The sequence below is a fragment of the Rhea americana genome, unplaced genomic scaffold (genome assembly GCF_003343005.1).
Source record: "Rhea americana isolate MKP2758 unplaced genomic scaffold, rheAme1 scaffold_155, whole genome shotgun sequence".
NCBI lineage: Eukaryota > Metazoa > Chordata > Aves > Rheiformes > Rheidae > Rhea > Rhea americana.
This window is the reverse complement of record NW_028185650.1, coordinates 2228971-2254777: the sequence shown is the minus strand read 5'-3', so window position 1 is coordinate 2254777 and position 25807 is coordinate 2228971. Positions and strand designations below refer to the sequence as shown.

General features: G+C 39.7%; 1 pseudogene; it reads right to left on the bottom strand.

Moving 5' to 3' along the window:
* Positions 1 to 423: 423 nt before the first annotated feature.
* LOC146598738 (cytosolic phospholipase A2 epsilon-like) overlaps positions 424 to 25807 on the bottom strand; it is a 47411-nt pseudogene continuing 22027 nt past the window's right edge.

The following is a 25807-nucleotide window of genomic DNA, read 5'->3' as shown; positions in this document are numbered from 1 at the left end:
TAATTCAATAAACTAGTGTGAGTCAGTTCTTGGAGAGATGGACCTTAAATGAAATCTGAAAGTCGAGCTGTCCCAATACCCTGAGGTAGTTTGCATCTAGGTCTGGAGCAAGCATCACTTCTTCAATATTTTTCAGCAGCTATGAAGTCAGTCTGCATGTTGTCTTTAATTTTTCTGCTTGTAGAGAAGGAATTTCCTAAAATAAATTGCTATAACATTTATTTCCTCCAAAAACATTTATTTGCTGTAACTTAGACACCAAAAAGTGTTTTATTATATAAAGTTTAATATTTATTTACATTCACATAAAGACTCCTTAATTCACAAATTGGCTTCTTGATACTGTTTTAGAAACAATAGATTTTGTTCTCTGTTGCATTTCTGGACTTAAATCCTCTCTTTTTATAGAACAGGTAGAACACAAACACGGTCAACATCAACTTCCTCACATTTCCTTGTCTGCATATTTCAGCCTTGGCCTGAAAGGTCACTTCTACAAGTAGGAGCATAGCACAGCCTCACCTGGCCACAGTCCTGATGCTTTAAACAAGGGAAGCACATTAATTCATTACGGAAGAGCTTTGTTTTCTGTGTTTATTCCCTTCACTGACAGGCAGGCTTTAGAATTTTTGGTGACAGAGTGCTCTTCTTAACATTCTTTGACTTTTTCTCATTCTCTAATCAAGTTCCTTGATGACTCAGAACAGGACTCAGATATTTTATATTTCCTAGTGCTGAGCAGTCATCAGAATACTGGGATCCCTCTTGATTGGGGACACACACATGCCATCACCACTCTGTGATTTTTGCAGTGGTGGCTATTACTTATGCTTCTTTTTCCTCTCCACTGCTCTGTGCAAGGCATGAAGAATCAAGTCTTTGTTATTCTGGACATTGTAGTAACTTAGTTTCACCAGTTTGTCAAAATTTTCCTCTGAATAACTCAGATTGTTTATGTAATATGGACCACAGGTACTGGCAACATCAACATCACCCTCTGCCATCTCTGAGGGACTACGTTTCACACCTAAGGGACAAGCAATGATTGGGTTATTTAGCAAAACACACTTAGGGTCTGCACATTTCTCAAACATGCGCAGTTAATCACARCCCCAAAATTTCCCTCCACAGACGTTTTATTGCTGGTATATTTGATTGGTAGCCACGGGTAGAGGAGCTGGTGGCGGTAAAGGTTGTTCTGGGCACACTAGAAAATGCCAAAACAAATAGTTTCCTTTTTGAACATAGGAAGTGAAACTGCAGTCTATCTCTGCCTGCTCCTCCAGCCCCAGGCCAAGCTGTTAGCGCAGCCAGATGCCCACCCTTGGTCTCCCTCCAGAGGCTGCTGCTCTCCAGGGCATCGCAGCACCTTGCACTTCTAGATAAGGTGATGACCAAAGAGCAATTACTCTTCCTTTCCTCTGCTTCTCCCAAAGCAGGGAACTGCAACAAGGGCATCATGACAGCGTAATTTTTTTACCAGCAAAAGGCCTCTGATACCACTGCMACTTTCTGTGCCTGCCAGCTGTGCCTTTACTTCTTATTTCCCTCTCTACTATGCTTTCACATTTCTAGAGATAGGTTGCTGAAAATCCACCCATTTCAGGGATTCAGATGAAGGATATTTCCAAAGGCAGACCTGCCTTTTCAGTGACCTCTGCAGATACCCCTCTGCTCAGCTATCTCCTAGCACAATCTGCTACATCAGCTCTTGGGAGGAATTATCAAAAGGTATACAAAGTAGACAACAAAAACTAGATTCTATTGTCTAAACCTGGAGACGTCACAGAGCCATTATCTGGACAGAGCCCAGAAGCAGATGGCACAAACATTAACTGTAATTTCCCTGAGCTACCTATTACTATAAGAAACTACAAGCTTTATGAAACCTCAGCAGTGAGAACGAGCCAAATATTGCCTGAAACACTGAGACGTGGCAGGGTATACTGAAAGACTTTTTCATGTGCATGTCATCATCCCAGGATAATCAACATATATATGACAGCCTCAGGCAAAACAATTAGGCGGATAGTCCCAGAAGTGTCTTCTCTGGAAAAATTAGATCCATCATGTTTTATAATCTGAAGACAAATTCAATTAACTTATTTTAATTCAGTTGACTATAGAAACCAGATCTCCTTACTTGTTTTTCTAAGACCTTCATAAGTAAGTCACCTATGATTCAGTGCAGCAGCTGATCTCAGCTTGGACCTGACCACCTACTCTAGACACTGGCAGGAAGGGTGCTCTTTGTTTAGCTGCTCTCTTGACCACGTCATCACCTACTGAGCTGGTGGAAATATGTTTATATACTAAATTCAGTACATGCAATGTATACCACCTGAGCTGAGGGTGTACGTACATGCTGTACACTGTACACAGTATGCAGACTTGCCCTTCCTGAACTCTGAGCAAATTTGAACGCTCTCTGCCCACACTCAAAGAATGTCAAAAGCCCACTTGACCATATTAGCTTTGGCTCAGCTCTGCAGTAATGCGACATAGCATACAGGTAGACTGAACTTACATCTGCCTTTTAGTACAAATGCAGAATAAAGAGTTTTGTGGAGATCTTCCATCTCCTAGGGAAAATCTCAATGAATTTCATTTGGTTGTCCAGATTCCTGGGCTCCAATCAAATGCTAGGCCGGAGATCTACTACTGTAGGCTAGCCTGTGCCCTAACATAAGGATTCTTACATTTTTTGCCCTTCCCCATCATTTCCACAGACCCCTAGGTTTTCTAACAGTTGGCATGAGGAAAAAAAAGTGGTGCCAAACATAGWWWTRWMTRCMAWTKGYAKWYAWMWCTATCAGAGAGAGTTAATAAAGGTTARTACTGATAGGAAATAAAATGCTTGATTACCTCTTATCATAGATGTGAGAGCACCAAAGATGAGAGAATTTTTCTATCAGCTTCCAATGAGACCATTAAATTGACACCAGSTTATTACCACAGGTAGCAATCTATCCCTTCAGTCACAAATACCTGCAATATCTATATTAAAACAGGGCCACAGATCTTGCAGAAACTCATCATTTTCTTCCACTGAAAGGATCACATGCATTCGGGGAATCTTCTCAAACATGGATTTTTTTTTTCTGTGCTTGTCTTGCTAAGAAAAAAATCTTTTTATGTTTCCAGAAATCAATTTACTCACTCAAAGTGATTATCCTGGAAGAGTGCCTGTAAGATCCATAAACCTACTCTGTCTAGCTTTGCAGAGAGTCATGAGCAACTAGTACTAYTCTTAAATGAAGCAGACTCAGCCTCAAAGAGAGGTATTCCACTTTCTACTCCAAACATGAGATARTCTAACTCATGCAGAAGTAACTCAGTTTAAATATGTCAGTTTTACTTATATACTGCCCAGGCTCAACATTCTCACTACTGGACAAGCTCATGGATGAGCTAACACCAGAAAAACTGCCCATTTGTGTAATCGAACTAGTACTTTTGATGCTGCACAATCTATTTTGGGGGYAGGACATAGTACTGAAGTGGTGCAAGTTACACCCATCGCCGATCCCTGTCTGTCGCTGGCCCAAGGGCAGACCTTCATTCCCAGCCTCAGAGCTTTCTGTGGCATCTGTCCTGCCAGCATGGTGAGCGGCAGCCCCTCCAGAGAGGCAGCAGCCTCCTAACCCCCTCTATGAGCTGTGTCCTTGTGTGTGAGCTCAGCAGAAGCTCCTGCTTCCGATATCCTCAYCAGGACCTATTCTCTCTCTGATTCTTTATATCAAGTTGCAGCTACTAGCTGAACCAGTCAGACAGCACAGACTTGTCCAAAAGTGCATAATATGCAGCTGTCATAGGTCTTCATATACACCTGCTACATACTTAATAAAACACCATTTTAGATTCCCTGATAATTTAGGTTGACAAATAGCATCTGYGCATCATCTGATGTGTACCTTATATTAGATAGCTAAGCTGGGAACCATCCATGGGTTCTGCAAATCATTGAGAGGGAAAGAGGGAGGTAAATTCCCACAGAAAGCAATATAATACAGGAGCTGATTTTCCATTCCTGTTGTAGTTCTTTCTCCTGTTCTCCTTTCTCTGATTCTTTCTAGAAAGGGCAACTACAGAAACTAACCTCTTAGGCATCTGATCTATATTATGTGCTTGAGTTTAAAGTTGTATGCACCTGTGTAAATATCCCTAGCATATTAGAAACCTGTTAAAAATCCCAGTTCCATACCTCAAATAAGCAAAGAACTCAATCCAGAATATCTACAAAGTAAAAATACTGTATGATTTTTAATAATTGCTGGAAAAAAAAGAATTAATACAATAAGGACGTTTGGTTTTTTAATTAAATTTCATGTACTATATACCATCATACCATTTTGGTTTTCAGCATACTTTTTAAGCACTGCAGTGATTAAAAAAATTTTTTTTCCATAGTAAATGTTAGTGATTTTATCATCTGGAGAAGAAACAACTGAGACTTTTGGCATCAGAATAGRTAGTGTGGAGTTGTAAGAGAAGATTAAAAGAAAATATCTGTTAGAGTTCACCTATCTTGAAGTGACTGGCAATGTTACTATTTAAACTCTTCTCTTGATTTCAAACTCTAGGACTCACTGAAGTGAACAGAAGCTGTCCACATGTCTCAGTGTTATATTTTCATCACCTTACTAGTTCACACTTTTGTTTTCAAGATTATCTGCCTAACTGTAACCCTGGAAATGACTGTAAACAATGAAATCCTTGGATTCCCAAGAGCATTCTCGGACAGGAAGGAACGAGAAGTATGAAAGCAAATGACTTGCTAACCCTGCTAAATTTTGCTATTACAGGCAGAGTATGTTTTTCATTTGTGAACTCTGTAGTCCATCTATGAAAACTGTGAAAAAAAGTCWGAGGGGCAGCATGCATGTCCAAGGCTCATCCCAGCTGCTGCTCTGTTGTCAAAGAACATGCTGTATGTTAAGGTCCCTGGTATAGTTCAGATCTAGGCATATCTGAAACCATAGCGGGACTCTGAACCCCTAAGTGTTTACMGGGGTTGAACAATAGATATTGCACAGTAACAGAAAGCAGAAGGCTGCTGCCTCTGAAGAAGTGGTGGGTTGCTGTAAACTTACCAGGTGCTTTGTAGTCCCTGAAGGTGTYATTTACTAGAGGGAAAAATACTACAATAGGCGTTTCTGGGCTTTCTTTGTCACCAACAATGTAGCATTCTTTCAGACTTGATGTTTCCTGTTCATCTGGCACCTTCTTAGGGAAAGGAATTCCTTGTTCTGCAAAGTACTTAGAGGCTTCTCTCAGAGGCTGGTTTGCCATAATAGGAAAACAAAACAAAACATCAGAACRTACTGAAAACACTTTGAGTTTGCATCAAAAATGATTCCACTGAGAATGTTTGTGGAGTAAGGGCCAAATTCTGACAGATTATGGCATGTACTCAACTTAGGTGTTTGAACTACATTTTGCTATAGACTGCATATGGAGCCAGCATCCGGATGGCCAGATAGCAGTTAGCCCAAATCTCTTCAGAACCTTGATATTACAGTGGTCACAACAACTAAATCAGGTACTCTTAGAAGGTGGCCTGAATGCACTGGGCATCTCTAGGTAACAGTGGCAGAATAGCAATACATCTCTTTGTGCTCTTCCCCATCCAAGATGTGACTTTCTACGGCTGATGATGTGTTTCCAAGGCATAGTTGCACATAAACAAGAATTTATGAAGTACACTGACTTTCATATCCTTCCCACCTAGAGGCCTGAATATCCTCCTGGAGCAGCCTACTGACTATAGGACAGCTACATGTCTCATCTAGCTATCCCAAGGATCTAGAGTTAAGTATGAGGATAGACCAGGATCCACATGCCTCTCTGAAAATTTAAATCTCACATTTGGATATTAAAAATGTTGCCTTTAGATGGCTTTTTATTCTTAAGGAATATCAAATTCCTAAATGCTGTTTGCTAATTATGCTTGCATTTATTTGCATATCTGACCTCCTGCATTAAACGCTTAAACTGTTACAGTTTTATTGCTCTGAAAGTACATTTTCCTGTGTGTGAGAATGTGGGAAGGCATCTTTGAATTGAAAAGTCTTAGACAATTCTTAAATGCCTATAGCTTTATTCATTCCACACCTACCTGCCTAAAAAATCAACCAAAACACATATACATATTAACATACCCTCTCCAATGTTAAGTTTAAATACAAGCTAAAGACAATTCTTTCATTTCTTTCATATAGGCATAGTCTAAAAAATGGGTAGATTCAGTTTACTAAATGCTGACTGATAATACTCGTACTGATCAATAAAGATACATGACCCTAGTAAACAGTCAGCTTATTTGCTCTGGTCAGATGTTGGAAARGGTTTCTGTAACTAGAAGATCGGCCATTCTGGTAACTCATTGATAAAACCAAGACATCATTATTGAAGAATGTACAAGTCTCACCCGTGTTTGTGAACCTGAACTGTAGTTGAAATGCAAAACCACATCCACTTTCCTTTCTGGTCTCATAAGAGGTGGGTAACTGGTAGCAAAAGCAAATGCAGTATCAATCAGAATGAGGGAATCTGTTGCTGCTGTCAGGTGGTTGGGCTGGGAGTCAAGCTCACAGTCTAGAAAAGAAACTTTTTTTTCAGAGGATGTACTCAATACAGAAGATGTGCTACAATGCTGAACAAAGCAAATAGCTGGCAAAAGAGAGAGAATTCAACTTTTCTTTGGTCTTAGATCTACCTGTATAGCTGATAGCTGCAGTTCAGTAATTTCTGKGTTCCTCTCACTTCTTTTTTAGTTTGCAGTTTCATTTGCTTTACTCTAATTAAGAGGGAGTAACTTGGGCTCAAGAGAACAAAATTAATTCCACCTCTGGGTTTTTTGTGTGACTCTGATCAGGTCAGTCTAGGTTTTATTTATACGGAAAAAATCAGAAAGGCACAGCACTGACTCAACAGACTAAGTATTAAAGATATTTGGTGCCTTGCATGCTACAAGAACAGGCACACAGATATTAATGTATGCAGCTGAAGGAGGTCATGTGGAATACTGAAGTTCTGGTACTCAACTGAGCACAAATTCCTGAACTGTATACGGGAAATACTGTTACAATGGTTATACCTTACTTACAGGTAAAAAGGTCAAATAAAACTGAATTTTATTCCTTGAGTAACGGCCACGCAAGAGACAGCATATGATGGCACCAATTCCATGTCACATACAGGCTGTCTGGCTGTGCATCAGTGGGCAAATGCTGTTTGACTTTTCAGGGTCTTTCTTTCCTATCAGTTACTATTTGTGAAATTTATAAGAATTTATTTTTGAAACCTCTCCTTTTAATGAATTTCAGCCATCAGGGACAAACAGTTTCAAATGTTGTTACTAATAGGCAGTCTGCTTAACGCCTTAAGCTTTGTTTCCTTTTTAAAAGAGTAGTCTAAAATACAGCCAAAAGCAGAGTGTCATTACTTTACCTTTCCATTTAGAAAACTCGCTCTCCAGGTAATTGGTGTTCATCTGTAAGCCCTTTAGGAAATTGTGGATTTCTGAAGCTGCTGGACGTAACATGACAACGTCTCGGAAAATGTTTGAGAAGCTATCAGGGGGAGAAACTACTCGAGTATCTAGTTCATTTGGTCTTGTAGGGAATAGGGTTTCATCATCTGCCAAAAAAAAAAAAAAAAAAAAAGTTCTTTTATGCAGTTTCATTGTTGAGATTGACCTATGCAACCATAATTTATTTTAATGTTTGGGAGAACTTGGACCCCTTTCTCCCTTTTTTTCCCAAGATCTCCAAAAACCTCAGTTTTTCAGCTAAGCTTTGAAAAATCCATTTCTTCTCAATTCCGAGTGGTAAAATCCTTGCTTGTACTATAAATCAATCTGCCTCATCTACTATAACTTCCTTTGCTTTTCTATGATTTTATCCACTCCGATATCCTGCACTTATCCTGTATTCCTTTGCTTCCTCCTGTTATTATTTCTCAGTCACACAAATAGAAATATGCATGTACACTTCAAATTCCTTTTCTAGCAAGTGCAAGCTCCTTGTTTTAGTTATCAGAAACCATCTCCCACACAAGGAAGAAAGTAAAACAAAGAAAAAAACCCTTCCGTTCATCCTTCTTTTTTTTCCTCTGTAGTGAATATTTTTTGTATGTTTGTCCTTGAAATCTCAGTCTTACAGATCTTTCTTAACTACATAGCACGTTTTGCAAATCTCATCCTGATGACTGGGTTGGAATGAATTACGATAGTACTAAAGTTTGTATTCTGGCTTTGTAAAATCTAGAGAGGCAAGAGTGATATTTGCTTTTGTGTTTATGAAGCCTCATGCCGTACCCCATGTTCCAAGAGAGGAACAGGGAAGACTATACTACTAGGATAGTCTCCAGCCTCTCCTACTGTACAGGAATATTTTTCTCTGGTTTTACCCTTGTGAAAATGGCTCATATGACGGCCATTCTCTTTTGTTTCTGTGAGAGGTCCCATCAATTCTTTTCCTCATACAACTAAAAATGACTGCCATATTGTAAGATATGGCATGAATTTCCTCTTGGTTTCTCGGCAGATTCTAACACAGACTCGAATAAAGAATTCCAAATGGCTTTGAAAAATTCAGTGAGAGAACAGCAGCACAAAGATAGAAAAAAGAAAGAATGAAGAGAAAATAAAATTGCATTAGAGTRTAATAATGACTCACCTATGTCAATAATTTTGTCTCGGGTCCATCTATGCCAGAAGTCTTCTGAATGAACGGACATAAACCAAGCATCCATAAGATTCAAGGAAAATACGCTGCTCCAGATGCCTGTGACATAGKATATATTTGTCAGAAAGTAATACAGTAGAGATCTGGAAGCATCTTCATTCACAATGACTTCAATCACACCCTACATTCCCCAGGAAACTTTATTCATTGAATTATTTTCAAGGGAATGTGTTTTTGAATCAGGATATGTATTCATAACATATAAAAAAAATCTCACTTACTGACAGTATTTTCAGTATTTTCAATATATCTACCAATACATTCATTGTTGTYGTGTGGCAAATAATGTTTTATTAAGAGTATCTTAGTGTAATTTGCCTGTCTTCAACATTTCCTTTTCCCCAAGTTCCCAGTGTTTATGATTATAAAGGTTTTATTTCTTCAGAACATAATCCTGTTACAGATACGCAGTCATAACACAGGACTGTCAACCACAAATATTGGAGATTGATATACTAATCTCCCTCTGAAAGAGGGGGCTGGCTTAAAAGTTCTCAAAACATGCAAATGTATGGGTCTTCCTGATTTTTGAGGGTTAGAGCATATTAGCATAATCTCAAATTCTTCTCTGTAGTAATAGGTGTTGTGAACTTAATGACAGTTCAGACTGCCACCTATCTGCAACATTTCAGGTTGAGGAAACACCGCTGCCTGATACCGCCAGAGGTCTTGAGTGTGTAACAAAGTGTGTCTTCCCATGCCTTCCAAGTCCTGGTATGGAATCTGTCATCTTGGAAGAAATGGAGTGATGGGCTGAAGAGACTGCTCTTGAGCAGCTTGGTGATTACCTGACCAATCAGACCAGCCTGACTGACAAGAACAGGCTAGGAAAGAGCAGCGYGACCYGTGTAGTCAGTCCCCACTATTTTCTGGGGGCAAGGGTGTAACTAGCTGCCTTTCAAATAACRGTGTCACTGAAGTAAGTAACACATCCTGACTGAGGAGACYCTGGGTCATCTGCAGGAGACATGGAGAGAAGTGTCCTGCAGTCACTCTACAACCGTGAGGAAGAAGGCTACCAAGGAGACAAACATCAGATGGGGCTGAAATGTTTGACCACAGAAGAAGAGATCTGGGAATCATTTGGCATTACATCCAGTGAAGGGAGTTTCTAATGTCAAACTACTTCCTTACATCTCACAGGCAAAATAGTCTTAACGTGTCTTAACTTCTCCAAAAACCTGAAACTTCCTTTATACAGTTCGTGGGAGTAGGAAGAACAAGGAGGCAAGAGATTGCTTTGGCAAAGGGGGAAAAAAAGTTGCTCTTACTGTTTTTATCACTCTTATACAGGAAAGAGAAAGGTAAATATTAGGAACCCTTTGCAATCCAAAATGGAAGTGTTGTCATGGAGGCTTAATGAGGGTTAGCAGCTGTGAGGATATTTTAGATAAAAGACTATTTTCTAGAGACCTAGGTTGCAAAAGGGACTGATAATTTAAATTAGATGTAATGGTACATAAATTCTGTTGCTGACATAAAGATATATAAATATTTAAAGGCCTCACATCAGTCAGCACACAATTTTATATGAGATCAAATAAATCTGTTCAGCTGAATAAATTCACAGAGAAATTTAAAAACCGTGCAGACCACAACATATTATTAATTCTAATATTTCACCATATGCTTTTTATGCAGATGAGAATGTACTATCCACTTCATTTCAGAAGAAAGTTTTGCTAGAGGGTGGATCATATTATATTACATTACATTTCCCCAGAGCAGCAAATCACCTTCCAAGAAGCAGATTCTGGATTCCGGTATTTTCTTCATCAGGCGACCCATGAAGAACTCACTACCAAAATCTTCTGCAGGAATGAAGGCTCCATATTTTGGGAATCCTACCTCATAAGGAGWGAATTCCACCCATTCTTWAAAAAAAAGAAAAAGAAAAAAAGGCACAAGAYAGACTATGACTACAGCAACACAGTGGCAAACCAGTTGAATAAAACATGATATTAGCTAGGGTAAGGCAAACTAGTTTCTGAACTAACATACTTTGCAAACWGATATTTATTCATTGCGCATTTCACAGTAATGAGTGTGAAAACTGAATTATTCCCTTATAACTAAATGTGTGTACCAACTTTTGACTTTTGAAACTTTCTACATAAATATTTAGAAGGTAATTTCATGATAATACCTTCCATCATCCTTTCTTTGATCCAGAATACAGCTGAAAACAGAAAGGCCTTTGAAAATTTAACTCAAAAATCTACCCTTAGGAGCATTAGTCCTTTAGAAGATTTGTGCATTGAATCGATTTATTTGCCTAATCTTAACTAGAACCCTACTGGGATCAGAAAATAAATGCAATTCTGGAGTGTTATTGTTACCTCTAAAATCCTGGTTGCTGATTTTGTCCTTCACATTGAGAGAGAGGTAGATGGGCAGGGGATTCTGACCCCGATTTAGCGCCTGCTGCTGATCTGTGAGCTTATGGGAGTTTTCCTGTTTTGAAGAAGGACAGTAGCTGAGGACAGTTAGATGACACAAAGAGCCTCCCACTTCATCTAAGCCTGCAGTCTGACAAGGAAGTGCAAACGGGGCTTCCACAGGGATGTGTCCCACAGGTTTCATACAGAAAAGCGCTGTGACCCCTAACTCTGACTGTCCCCTGCCCCAGCACTTCGGCACATAACTAGTCCTTGTGACTTGAGTAGTATTAAGTTAAATTCTTACGCTGAAGCCTGAGATTTAACAGGTAGGAAGAAAACATTGTTATTCATATTGTTTATTTCAGAAAAAAATGTCAGGAAACATTTGAAAAGCGTTCTTGGCATGAGATACTCTGTTTAGTAAAAGTAGCCCCTGCTCCTAACAGCTCAGGAAATCCTCTTTTCCTCAGCGCTATGGTGGAACCAAGGCTGCGACAGAGTTAACATTCAGCACAGTTTGACCCTAACTGCTTTGTTGTAGAGCATCTTGCAACTTCAGCCCTGGCAGAAAAGGGCAGGAGAGCTTGGGRGGGGGCCTAAGGCTTGGCAGGCACTGACTGCAGCACCTCCTCAAAGGGCAGACCCTGGGGGAGCCGCAGGTGCTCCCACCCTGCCGCTGTGCTGCCCAGGGCACCCTGCTTCCCTCCGGCTGTGCCAGGCCCAGCAGCTGAGCMCTTGTGCCTCTTGGCCAGGCCACCCCTGGGGGGCTCTCCTGTTGTGCAGCACTGAGGTGGGGGGGGATTACAAAAGGGGAGCACTTGTATTGCRGGGGGAATGCTTTCTCGTCAAGTATAAATGGCACGGTGGCATTAAAAAAAATTATGAATAATAAAATGCAGCCTTGTGTGCGGTCTGAACACTGTTTGTTGAAAATAGTTACACAGTAAAAAATAAAGTTAGCAATTCAAAGGAGATAGCTTTGTTTTTCATTGCTTTATGACACTGCGCAGCTTCCCCCCCCCCCCTTTTTTAAGAAGGGCAGTATTTTCATTTAACTACTTACATATAAAAATAAAATCATTTACAAATCATTCATACTAGAAGTTTTCCAYTAATTCCCTTTATTTACACCCTATTTTTAGCAAGTGTGATGTTAAATGCTACATAATACAGCCAATAAACACCAAGAATGATACTGCTGAGGTACATGCTTTAGGCATTTACTATCTGTCCTCATTGGAATATCCACTAACTATGCAAATCCGAAAAGAAATGTTTGTATTATACCTTATCATGCAACATAGTTTCAATGATGAGTCCCCACAGATCGGTGAAACATATCTGGTGTCCATCCTTCTTCCTCTGGTACAGCTCTTTCAAATAGTACTTTAGACGATTCGGTGCAAAACAASTAAAAAACTTATTTTTGAGCACGTGCTTTCGGACATCCTTGAGTGTTTCCTCAAGGTCTTTTTGAGACCAGTTAGGATCTTCATACAAATTTGACATGGTCCTTAAAGAAGAAAGAAACACAAGGAAAACTAAGTTTCCAGCTAGAGCTCTGGGAAACCAAGGGGTKATGGAGGTTTGTGTATTATACATTGATTTGAGATTGTAGGATGGGTTTGATATTTGAAGGAAATGAAATACCTAAATGTAAGTTAACTACATTTAATTGAAATGAGCAGGGAGTTAGAAAAAGTGATTGAAAGTTTTGTGGTTAACTTAAAAAGGAGAAGGCCAAAAGGGAATATGATCTCTGTCTTCAGATATGTAAAAGGAGGTTGCAGAGAAGATCCTTATTCACGYGTCTTATGCATGCAGTAAGGATAGGGAAATAATTGCATTAAACTGCAACAGGGAAGTTAAGTTGTATTTCAGAAGAAATATTTCTAGAAGTGAGAGAAAGCCTGAAAGAGGCTGCCTCGTGAGTCTCGTGGAGTCCTTTTCRTTCCTGGAGTGCTTGAAGGACAAGTTAAACTTCCAAGAGAGGGTCAGTAGATCCTGCCATGAGGCAGGAGAATAGACAAGCTGGTTTTTCAAGGTCCATTACAGCCCTTTTCTACTGAAAAAGCAAATATATATACTTTTCACTGAAAGCAGAGAGTACAGACTTCATTAACACTTGGCCTAGGTTCATCAACARCAATCACTTTTGGATCTGAGCTGAAATTATCTGTTTATAGCAAGCTGTGAAATGAGATGAAGTGTGTTTTGTTTGGAGTGAGGGCTCTGTAACAAACTCACAAAGCCTTTCTCTCTGTGTCAGATACCTCCTGATCTAGAACCATGGCATTTAAGCTGCCTGTAGAGACCTCTTGTGCCCACCACTTGTTCCATCTTCAATGTTGCTGTTTACATGAAAAAGCACATTTATTCGTAGTGCCATCCATGTATTTATGATGCCATGCACATATTTAATCGGGATTGAATTGATTCCAAATGCTGGCAAAAACCAGTTGAAGGAAACAAGAAGAAAAAAATCACAGCAGAAGAATAAAGYCTTTTCTTGATAATACTGTACAAAAAAACTATGAACAATGACGGTTTCTGATTTGGCATTTAATAACCACTATGCTTCAGCTAACAGTTTATCACTGTAAAGATGTTACATCTCTTTTTGTCATTTCTTGGCATCATTTATAGATTATTCCTATGAAAACTTTACTTATCTTGGCCTTACCATGTTGTGCCAGATAAACCAGTGATGTATGAGACACAGTCCAAGACATTCAGTTTCTGGACACTTAGAAGGTGAGCATACATGGCCGTCAGAGCTCTGGTTCCACCACCAGTGGTCATGATTGCCACCACAGGTACCTGTTCAATTCCAAAAGACAAGCATTTAATGAAATTGTGTGGGAATGGAGAGAGATGTGTATGACTAGAAGAGAGAMAGCATTACAGCATTGATAAAGCAATGAAGAAGTGCACCATCAGTTAGCAAGGAGAAGTAAGACCTGACCTAATCATGGAACACTTAGCAGGAATAAGAAATACTTTTGTTTCTTCTGCTAAGCAGCTCTGTAATTAGGAGGATGAAATCTACCATCTCAGATATCACATTTTCAGTGCGCTATTTATTCTGCAAAACTAATAACACAGATCAGCAAAAAAAAAAAAAAAAAATCTTGAGCAAATGATGCCTCCTTCCATCTGGACTACAATAGACCAGGAAGTATAGGTGCTGTCTCATACTTTCTATACGAATAAGAATGAAATAAGAATGATTGCTCCATTACTGAAGCTTGTTGAATATGATTTCTACTCTTTTACATTTATTTTATGGGTTACATTCACATATACCATGATTAATTGGTTTAAGGGAGCACTGACCAATTCAGACTCCCTAGGACCAAAAGCTTTTGACCCTACCATCTTCAACAGCTGCTGARGGGAAACAGGAGCTATATTCACTCCACCTACCATTTATGTATATATAATACTGGGACTGCAAGAGAGCTGTCATTACTTCTTTCYAGGAAGATACAGAACTCCAGGGTCTGGTAGTCTTAGAAGAAGGAGTAATCCATGAAAACATATTGGCTCAGTTAACAGTAAAGACAGACACCACGTGTTCACCTCTCGTGCAAGGAGACTCTAGGGAGACTGTTCTGCACGGAAGTGTTGGTGCCTCTAAATCAGAGGGGAAGGAAACGGCCCGGAGCTTAGTGCTGACATTTAAAAGCAAAGTCTTGTGTGGGAAAGGTCCGTCTGTGCAAAAGAACAGCTGAGATCAGTTCAGGAGGAAAGGATGAAAATTTGGCATCTTTGCTTCTGAGATCAGGCTTCACATTGTAGCCTTGGTGGTATTATTAAAAAAGAAGCCTGATTTTCTTCCCTGCCTCGTGCCCTCTGTTATCACTTCTACTTGTCAGTTAAGTTACATGCTCTACCTTCAAATGATGGTGCAGTCAGACAGGAAGCATGCTGTGCTCACACAATAGAAGCCTAAATGTCAGCACAAAATGCAAACAAAAGGAAGTCTAGTTTTGAAGTGGAGAAAGAACTGCTGAATCCATGTGTTTGAGCTGGCTGAGATTACTGTTAAWCCTAAAAAGAAGCTTTTGCTATAGTCCTGAGAGCACCTAGCCCAGCTCCACATCACTATGCAGTTTGCTTCTCAATGCAAGGCAAGATACTGTAGGAAAATGGTTCAGGTTTTTACTAATACTCCCTGTGAGCACTCATTTCTTCCTTGGAATAGAGGGGGAGAAAAGTCCATAGTTTGCACATCACACTTCCTGATCCCTTGGAAATGGTGAAGATTGAGCACAAACACCACATTTTGACATCCAGTTGGTAAAGTACTGTGGAGAAAGCRAAGAATAATTATGTCTCAGATACCTCATCCTCCCGCAAATCCTCTTCCAACTGGAGGACGTCCTTCAGAGCRGCTGCAACCACCTTCTTCCTCTTACAAATGAAATCTTGCTCCTGGGCACACAAGTCAAACCCCAGGCGCACGTCTAGGTCTTCCTGGCTGGAACACAGGAAAATGTATCACGCATTATATTTATATCCTAATTCAGTAATTAAATTGTTTCCACTTTATAAATAGACATGCCTTTACCCCTACATCTATATAAAGCAACACAGGAAAACAAGAGCTGAAATGTTTTTTCTGTTGCTAGAGAGCTACGGCACCTCTTCCTTTGGACTGAGAGTGAGGTGTTTTCTTACTAAAAATGCTTGAAATAGAAAATAGCCACAAGTAACAGAATTATTCTCTTTCAGACGTAAAGTCAGAAGCCTACAAAGGGCAATATTTTAAAGACAGCTTTTGAATRCACCTTCAAAAGTTACAAACTTCTGCCCATACCTGCAATTCATGGACAAAAGCTGTGGGCTTCCATGTTCAAATGTTTCTTTTCTCCCCCTGCGTGTATGGTCATTTATGAATAAGCACTACAGTTGCAGTTTTAGAGCTGCTATGAAAATCTTGAAGGTAAGGAAGAAATTTTAGGTGGCAGAGATAAACTCTRTGTCTATTTCATGACATATATACTGAAAATAAACAGCACATTCAAAAATGTACTTGCTTTTGTAAGGGAAGAGAAYGGTACTTCCTACAAAAACGTAACATACTGAATTTTACTAAAGCCTTAGTAGTCATAACTCAGAATTCAATGTGTTTTCTTGGTTTGAAAATAAGCAATCATTCAATTTAGTTAACTTGAGTTTATTTTGAGCTTAATCTTTTTGAAAAGGCGTTAAAAATGAGCATAGGTGCATTTATTATTTCAATTTGTTCACACTCTAGAGTGGCTAGCCTTTCTGGCTTTGATCTGTTAGTTGTTTTGGCCCTACTTAGGAAGCTGAAGTGGTTGCTTGAACTGTCTTTCTCTTTTCCTTTACAAAGTCCAGGCAGTGACTAGAGCAGCTGGTGCTGCCCAGGGGATGGGGACTCTCCGTGCCGGGGAGGAAAGGGCCATCCAGACTGAGACCATTTGACACAGGCTGCTGCTCACCTGGTCTCAATGGCATGTGGCCATCTGCTGCTCACTGGACACCTCATTGCTGTTCTGTAATAATTCTGGCTGCTTTTTTTTTTTTAACAAAGATTTTGATAAATAGTTTGCAGGCCAAGATCTGCATTAGCAGCAACGGTAGTCCAGCCAATAGGTTTATTTCACTAAATCTAGTATGCCAAGCCACAAACRCTTTGTAAGTTGCCTTTCTGAATGATGGATCTCTCCTCCCCAGTCCCAGACTATTCGATAGAATTCACAATTGGACTGAAAGCAGTATTTTTATTAACCAAAGTTAATTTCCAGCAAAATTTTAAGTCATCAGATTCTAGAATTAAAAGTACTTTTTTCAGCTACTACTGTGGTATTCTACAGATACCAAACGTTGCCTGCCAGAGGAGCTTTCAAGAGCAAAAATGTTAGGAAGAGGTGGCATACAAAGGAAAATACATRTTTATGCTTTTTTTTCAGACAATTCACTTCAAATGCCTTTATTGAAAGTCCATATTTGATAAAAGCTAGTAGAGCTATCAAAGAGTGTCTACAAAACCGCCTTCATGCAAATTTTGGTTACAGCAAAATATGAGGAAAAAAATTGCATGTTCTTTATGAAACCTTTTCTTAAATCACGGTGTAATCCCATTACATAAAATCACTGTCCCTGAAAGTATCTGTGTTGAGTACAATGTCTAAGCTATTGGAAGAACATGGGAGGACTGCCACAGTAAGAGGAGTACGGTTAAATCAAAGGGAGAGAGAGCCTAACTCATTCTTTCTAGCTGTTTAAGTTAGCTAAGTCGTTGGAGCAGTGTAGAGGGATCCCATGATCCCCCTAGTTCTTCCCAGAGAGTACCCCAGCATCAGTACTTTTTTCCTGAGTGCTGCTTTAAAAACCCTCTGAAAGGAACAATCTGAAATGCAGAGCAAAAGCTTGCTCTGTCCTGAGATTTCAAAACCATTTTTGGATTTTTATTTAAGGGATTGGTTTCATAAATTTGATTGTACTAAGTCCATTTTATTTTATAGACTGAAATGAGGGTAAGCAGGCATACAAGACATGGGCAGTAAAAAAGGGATTGGAACTTGACTGACAACTATTGAAATGCAAAGAACCAAGGGGAAAAAACACTTAAGAAAGTTAAACAGGATATCTTACCAGTTTTTCACCTTAAAGCGCAAGTCGAATTTTCTGTGCTGAAAAAAAAAATAGGTAAAATAACGTATACTGATATTTTGTTTAACACAGTCCTTCTTTCCCACTCAGAATAAGGCTTCTTTAGGTCATTATTACCTCTACAAAGCTCTAAATCTCAGTAAAATGATTTTGGGAGAAAACAGTTCTCTCAACACTTCATTAGTACCTGGAGGCATACAACAATTTAGCAAGTTAAAGCTTCAATATTCTCATTGATAACCTGCATTTTCTTTCCATTATAAAACTCAAGTATAGGACAGTTTACGTTCTAGTACTGCTTAGCTAATGCACAAATAATTAAGAGAAAAACCGCATCTCACTGAAGAGATTTATCACTAATCACCGATCTGGAAAATAAAGTATCTCACAAAGCAACATTAAGTGTCCGGATTGACACACAAGTGTATCAGRGGTTCAGCGTGCCTTGTTAGGCTCTGTGACCAGGAGGTCCCACCGGGTTTTCCAAAATCTCAGAATGCTGGTTTCTTGCTGCTCTTGAGTAAGCAGGGAGGGAGGGAGCCACCGAGGTGAGGAGAAAGACGAAGAGGCTGTCACATAAGCAYGGCTTGGCGTGCAGCCCGGTCCGCAGGCTGTGCTGGTGAGCCAGGCTGCAGCCTCCACCCTTTACAMCAGTGGCACCCAGGGACCTCCAGCCTGCTTACGGACAGGGAATATACCAGGAGCACAAGTGCGCCTTAACATATCTCTTCCTCCTCTGTTCCCCCCATGGATTCTCCTTTTTATTTTGCTCTAAAAAATTTATTACATTGTGCATCTCCCTTCATTTGAGGGAAGCAGGAGAATAACCAGTTTTGTAGCAACAGAATTGGTCTTTGGTTTCTCTCTCTTTGAAACCAGCAACAATTTTAAAAGGTCGTGAAGGATTCCTGGTGGTCAACAGGCTCTTACCTCACCGACTACTTCCTGCTCAGAGGGAAGTGACTTCAGAGGAAGAGACAACCGGACACTTCGGCTCTTTCTTGCTCCACATGACATACAAGMACACTGAAAATGAGCATGGAGTTCTTTTTTAAGACAGAAGTACTCCTCTCTTGCTGCTTACTCACAAATAAAGTCAGTTCATACAACTGTCTGTGCTGTCTACCATGTTCTGGGGTAACGTACAAAGCTGGGAAGCCTCTTCTTTGTGAATGCAACATCCAGTGAGGGTTGTTTGTATTTGGCATAGTGGAAGAAAGTGGGATCCGGGAGAGGGGAACAGGAGTCACAGCCCAGTGAAACTCTCTGGGTTTCTTCAAAGGATCCTCTTACTGTAAATGTTAGCTCTTTCTCTAAAACAATGAGATAAAATGCACACACACACAAAATTAACTGCAGGAAAGAGAGGGGAGGGGGGGAAAGCAAAAGGTAGATTTGCACCCTCTTCCTATGTACTTTGAAAGTTGACATTCAACAGTGACACAAGACTCGAGCAGTACAGGTGGTCCTATCTTTAAAATGGGTGGTCCTATCTTTAAAATGGGCTGAACAAAAAGCCAGATGTGGATGTGATGTGAATGGCACTGAGTTTTGGACTTCTGCATTTCTATGGCAGTTGTATCAGAATACAGTAAATGCAGCCAGGTGCCTTGCATTGTAAATCACTTCTCATCCCAGCCAAATAATGAGCAACAGAAGTTCTCAGTCCCCTAAAACAAGATCCGACTCTGCAGTAGTCACTGACCCTTTTTCTATGAAGAAATCAGCTAATCCTGCCAGGGTGTGTTATATGTGCTTCGAGGTTGCCTACCAGATCCAGCCCCTCAGGGGATGTAGGCAGAGGAACTTCAAGATTCTGGATCTTGATCATGGTCAGGCATGAGCCAGCTGCTGAGTGGCTAACACCTGCAAAAAATGAGGTGTTTCTGTGCACATGCAGAAGTCGAGATGTCAGAGATCCTGAGGGAAGTTAAGGCCATGGACTACTGTGCCAAAGGAAGTCAGTTTCTTCAGAGTTTAATAATACCACAGCAAAGTTTTAGAGGATCTCGGCCTTGGATTTAGATAGTGCCAGTAAAGGCACCTGGTACCCTGTTTCTAGGTTGGCACAAGGTTCCCCGTGAAGTCGGAACCCTAGACCTAAACCTGCTCCTGCACAGGTGGTATTTCCTACTGTGAAGTTTTTATAAGTTGCCTTATCAACCCCTTAATATTTGGACAATGCCATTTCAAGGCACTGTTAGAGAAGACAAAACCACTAATACCCTGTTAAGGAGTTAATAAGCTTACCTGCAGAATGTTTCTTTTTCTTCCTTCTGTCCAACTGAACTTCCAAGCAGGCCAGTTCACGGCACTAACAGACATGACCAAGACAAAAGATTATTCATCTAACCACCTCGCCGTCAGTGCTGGTGGATGTTGGAAGGGTCAGTGTAAGCAGAATGCTTGAATATGGGAGGCTTCTGCCAGAGTCTGTGATGGTGAGAATTACTCCATCCTCACATGAAAAGATGGTGCTATGCTAGGGATGCTGTAGTTTTCTATGGGTACAGACAGAGCAGGAGGAAATGATAGCAGTCCGAAAGCTCTTTTAGGGTCATATTGACCTTCTCAGAGAGAAGTAAAGCCTAAGKAAAATAAAGCGTCATTGAAGAATGAAGACTTACAACATTTCCCTCCTTATCATCACAGTCAGCTAAGGTAAAGAGTGTTGTAGAAAAGAACATAAAAAAAGTAATGCAAATAATCTTTTACCACTATTGCTCCATTTGTGATGATGGCTTCAGGAGGACCCCGCCTAGAAAACAAGAAAAAAAAAATACATTTCATAACAAATATAATCCGTATATTGTTTTGAACAAGACAGATTTTTCTCTCTTAAAGATGGATTTTCACTCTTTTCTATTGCTTATAGAAGTACATTCCCTTTTAACTAGATGCCACATAACTACTTTGCAGAAATGATGCAACTGCAATAAAACGTGAAGTAGATGATTGTAACAGTCGTAACATCACAGGTATGTCCCATATTGGGTAACAGCTTTCCCCTAAACCATAAACTGCCTAGAGAATCCCCTCCAGAAAAATCAATAGACTTACTACAGCGGGATTCACACATCCCAGAAAGCCAACTCTGAACTATGTAAGTCGCACATCAATTTTAATAAAAAATACAGAATGGGAAATTGTGGGCTCTTTCTCTATACCATGTCATTTTCCCTTCTTATAAGAATTTGCTAATGCATATAATTTTGGAAAAAGGAAGAATATGGCTATTAAGATAATAGGTGGACAGAATGTTTCATTGCACTGATGTACCACTCTGAGCTGCTGCTTCTGTAATATTTGGTTTTACTCACATGCTCTCCAACGCAAATTCTACTTCCAGCTCCCCTCTCCCCTAAAAGTGAGAGCAGAAAAAGAGAGAAAATGAGAGAGAAAAAAAAGAAAAATTAAAAAAGGAACAGTCTCAATTTGCATGTGTGGAGGTTTACAAAGTGGCCTTCATTTTTGCAAGCAATATCCTTTATGCTTTAATATGTAACAATATTCTCTTTTTTGCTTGCTACTGTCAGCAGTAGAGAACAGAGGCAGCTTTTTTCTCCCAAAGGAAGAGGCAGTATCAACTGAACTAGCAGAACAAAAGGTGTTTACAAATCTTTGTAGTAAACTTATTTGTCACATTTTCTTCCCTACCAGCTTCCATGTGCTAAACASTATATGCTAAGAGTTTAGTATTTAGAATAATACTGTGGAAATAGGCCCAATTTTCCTTTCTTTGTACTGTTTTTCTTTTCATAATCTCTGTGAGCATTAGGCAGTATCTGTTGTTTTCTGTCAGATTAGGAAAAATACACAGCTTCTCTAAAATTGCATCTATTACTGAGCTCAGGGATTCAGCCACAATCTCTGTCAGAGGAAACAGATAAGAATTTGTTGAGATTGTCAGTTTTTTTCCACCAGTGTTAAATTTGCAAGATTTGAAGGGTTTTTTAAATGCTATTTGGAAGCTGGTCCTGGTGGTAAAACAGAAAAGACAACAGATCTCTCTAGTAAAATGAGACATTCATTTTCTTTTGCCTCTACTTAAACTTCAGATTGAGTCCTTACCTGTGGATTTAGTGGAAATGTCATAAACACTCTTTCCCCAAGGGAAATTTTAGCTAGATCGAAAAGAACAATCGCATACTCATCATCATGAATAACATCATCATCAGAAACAGTCATTTCCAGGATGTTCTGGAAAAGAGATGGAAAATGTACAATTCATTAGAAAGTACCCAAGAAAGATGATTTTCTGCACCTATTCCAAGTTTAATATATGCTTTAAAGAGAGGAAATATAAAAGCACTGATGAGAAACTCACTAGGAAGAGAAAGAAAATGAGTATGATCTCACTTATAAGAAACAGGTCTTGTCAGTTGAGGCTGAGCTGAGATTTCTTTCAGGTCATCATTTCTACTTGCCAGTAACTCTCTCAAATACTGTAATCTTAAATAGAGGTAACTTCATACTAAAAGCTTTCAAGGCCACCTTTCTGCGTTCTTGGGCCTTAAACTTTCAGCGCCTATGTTTGATAGGTATTTGGGTACAGTGTCATTAGCAGTACCAGACAAAATCAAGATCTTCATCATACTAGAATTTAGTAGCTTCCTGGCATTGGGATGCCATTATTTCCATGACCTCTCAGTGGAAAATGTGTGGTTTTCTTTACTGTTTTATTTCATTGTTTCTCTGTGTTATCACTCAATTGCTCATCAGCCTTCTGCAAGGATGGCAGGCTCATGTTACTGATATACAAATAAGCAACCTTTAGGAGAGAAGTAGATCCCAGAAAAAGCCAAAATTGTTTCATTCTCGCTTGCTAGTGAAATTTCCAGCAAACTCAGAAGACCTGACATCCTACTTCAGCCTAAACTGAAAGAAGCTGCATACAGATGAGATGAAGAAGAGAGTTCTTGCTTTATTTGCATACCTTGACTTCTCTCTGTATCCGGAAATAGAAAGTTTCATTCCACACTGGATTTCTGCAGTTTTTGATGGCTTTGGTCTGGAATTTTTCATCTGAAGCTGTTGGCAACCAGAGGCTCACGTAGCAATCAGATTGACTTACTACAAAAAATACGGGCACAAAGTATCTGGCAGTGGAACTAGGACACAAGAGACTAGGGCATTGAAATGCTCTATAGTTTGAATATGGATAAGACATGCCCAATTCTTTCTGACCTACATAGGCCAGAGCAGGAAAACAGGATCACACCGCTAGATAAAATTATTATTCATCACAATAGTACTTTAATAAGCAGAGTATTTGAATAACTGCATAATGTTACATAAAAAAAAACAGTAGACAGTGGGCAGACTAATATGGATAGCAAGAAGTTCCACATTACCCCTTATAAATATTATTTCTTCTCTCTGAAAATTTGGCAGGTGGAGACATTTGCCATGTAGAAATCTGTCTACTTTTGGCCACATTATCAGCCATTTTATTCAAAAAAAAATGTGAATACTATGGTGTATTTGCTAGACCTTCCCATCCAATCTGCATACCCTAGACTGAGACCTACTGATGATATTACTTGGAGTTCTGGGCTTCTGTGTCAAGCATTGAAGCTGAAAGCACAACAGTCCTTCTCCTAAGGTCAGGCACATCACCTATGCTGCTAGTCCCAGAAAGTGAGGAGGAGTAGGAAACTGTCCAATCTGAATACAGAGAAGACAACATTTGGATCCAGAGGAAGAAGCAAGGGAGTGTCATGAGACAAGAACTATATGGGGAATGCTCTGGAGCTGACTTGCAGGGGAGGACTAGGACTGGGAGTTGAGAGAAAACTGCCAGTGACAAAGCAAAGAGTGAGAGCTTCAGATCCTGAGAATAACKGAGTGTAAATAATCTGTAAGACAAGAAGGGGTGACTGGATCATCAAGTTGGACCCTGAAGGGCACCAGCACTGCATAATCCAGCCTAGCAGTAGGAGTAAGCAGAGAAAGATGAGCTTCGGGTGAAATAGGTCAAATAGAAGGAGAGGAAGGTAGTAGACCCATAAAGGAACAAACTGAGGAAACTGAGGAGACTGTATTGGTTTGTGTACCATACAGAAGCAAACTTAATCCTGACGTTTCCTAGCTTTAAGTACTTTGCCATGTAATCATGGAAGTCAGGATTTTGTAGATGTATAATACCAACACACAGTACCTATATTTAGAGAAACGAATATTCTAATCTTGCTCATGATTTAGAAAATATTACTTCCTAAATTCTCATTTCTGTGTCTACAACTTAGCTTTATGAGAAACCTTAAGAGAATCAGGGTTTGAGTTTGATTCAGCTAATAAAAGCCAGACATAGCTGGTTATTAACCATTCACAATGGGGAAAAAACAGTTATCCCTCCTGCCTAGAGTGTTGCCTCCTTAGGTGGAGTAGGAAGAGAGAGACCTACTAGCAATATGATTACCTCTTCAGGTTTCAGTAGGTAGCTGGATCCTTTTCTTGGTGTTTATTGATGCCTGAAAGAAATCTGGAAGCCATTTCCTACTCCATCTCTCTTTGCAGAAAGAAAGGAAGTAGCAAGAAGGATTTAGATCTTGTGGATGGAATGAACCTACATTTACTATTAGACATCAATTCCCATAGATCATGAGCCAAGCAAACAGCAGAGAGATTTTCCAGCCTTGAGCAGGACCTTAGCCCAAGGCTAAAGAAAAGGCTGATCCACCCTGTTGTGTAAAACAGGTCTCAGTGCAGTGAAGAGAAGAAGGGGAGAAGCCTGGTCTCTTATCAGTCAATAGAGCTGCCTACCTCCTGGGGAAAGAGCTGAGCACTTAATTTCTCTAAGTACAGCCCAAGTTCTTGAGCAAGTTCCTCAAAGCAATAAATTGATCCTCCACTGATAAACTGCTGTAAATCACTTATAACCCACTGGAGCTGGCAGAGAAAGAGTGTGTGGGAGGAGAGGAAGCATGATCTAACGATTTCAGGTGTTCCTGAAAGACCATGGGCACCTCAACTGCCCTGGCCCCTGGGCAGGCTGTGATGTAGTCAGAATTACAGACAAAAATGTATCAGCTTCAAGGTTAAAGGACAGCTAATCCTGGTATCTTTGCTTAGGATGAACTCCCTTTGGGATATTTTACATAAATATAAGGTGTTACTTGAGATCCAAGGGCCGTATGAGGAGAGCAGGGATATCCTTGGAGGATGATGACTTTTGGGTGGGGAGGCTCTAAGTTAAGGTTTTACAAGGAATTTGAAGGAATTTCTTAATGCTGTCAGGTGCTTTCCTCACCGATGGTGTATGTTGCCTTTCTGCCTTTGAAATGGATTCCACAGAGCAGCAGATTTTTACACAATCAAAGTGACAGAACAATATATTGACTTTGGTAATTATCAGAGTGATTCTATTTACAATGTGCAGGATAACTATCATTACCAATCTGTATGATACACTGAAATAGCTTCTCTTACTGTACTGTCTGAAGGCCTACTAATCTATGATGCACTCATCCTGACACATGGTATCACTAGTTCTGGTCTTCAGAGTTTCTCAAGAGCATATAGAAACCCTGTACAAAAGCCAAGAGCTGAATATCGAGTCATCTAGAGTCTCTCTCCTCTCATTCATGCACTTATTGCTGCCATCTCAAGTGTTCCAAAAACATGAATCTACCGTCCCTGAAATCACCAAAATGGCTGAGAAATGATGTAATTTAAAAACTATTAAACTGATCTGAGATTTTTTTTTTCTTTTTGGTTTCTGGCTGTGTAGGGTGCATGAAGAACACACTTCAAGATTTTTGCTTTAACTGCAAAGTTTCCTTTCTCTTCCCTTCTCTGAAAAGTGGGATGCTCTAGTCTTTTTTAAAATTCAAGATTTCAAATATACAGTGTATATAACAAAATTTGTGATAAAACTGAGAAAGCTGACAATGCTGAAAGTTTGAGCTGAGCATAATGAACAGCCACAGCTTTTATGAATCTCTTTTGTTGCTGTTTTCTCTGGATCTATTTATTTGCTAGAGTATTTTCTGTGACAAAACAATTTCATCAGGCCGCTTTTGCAAATGA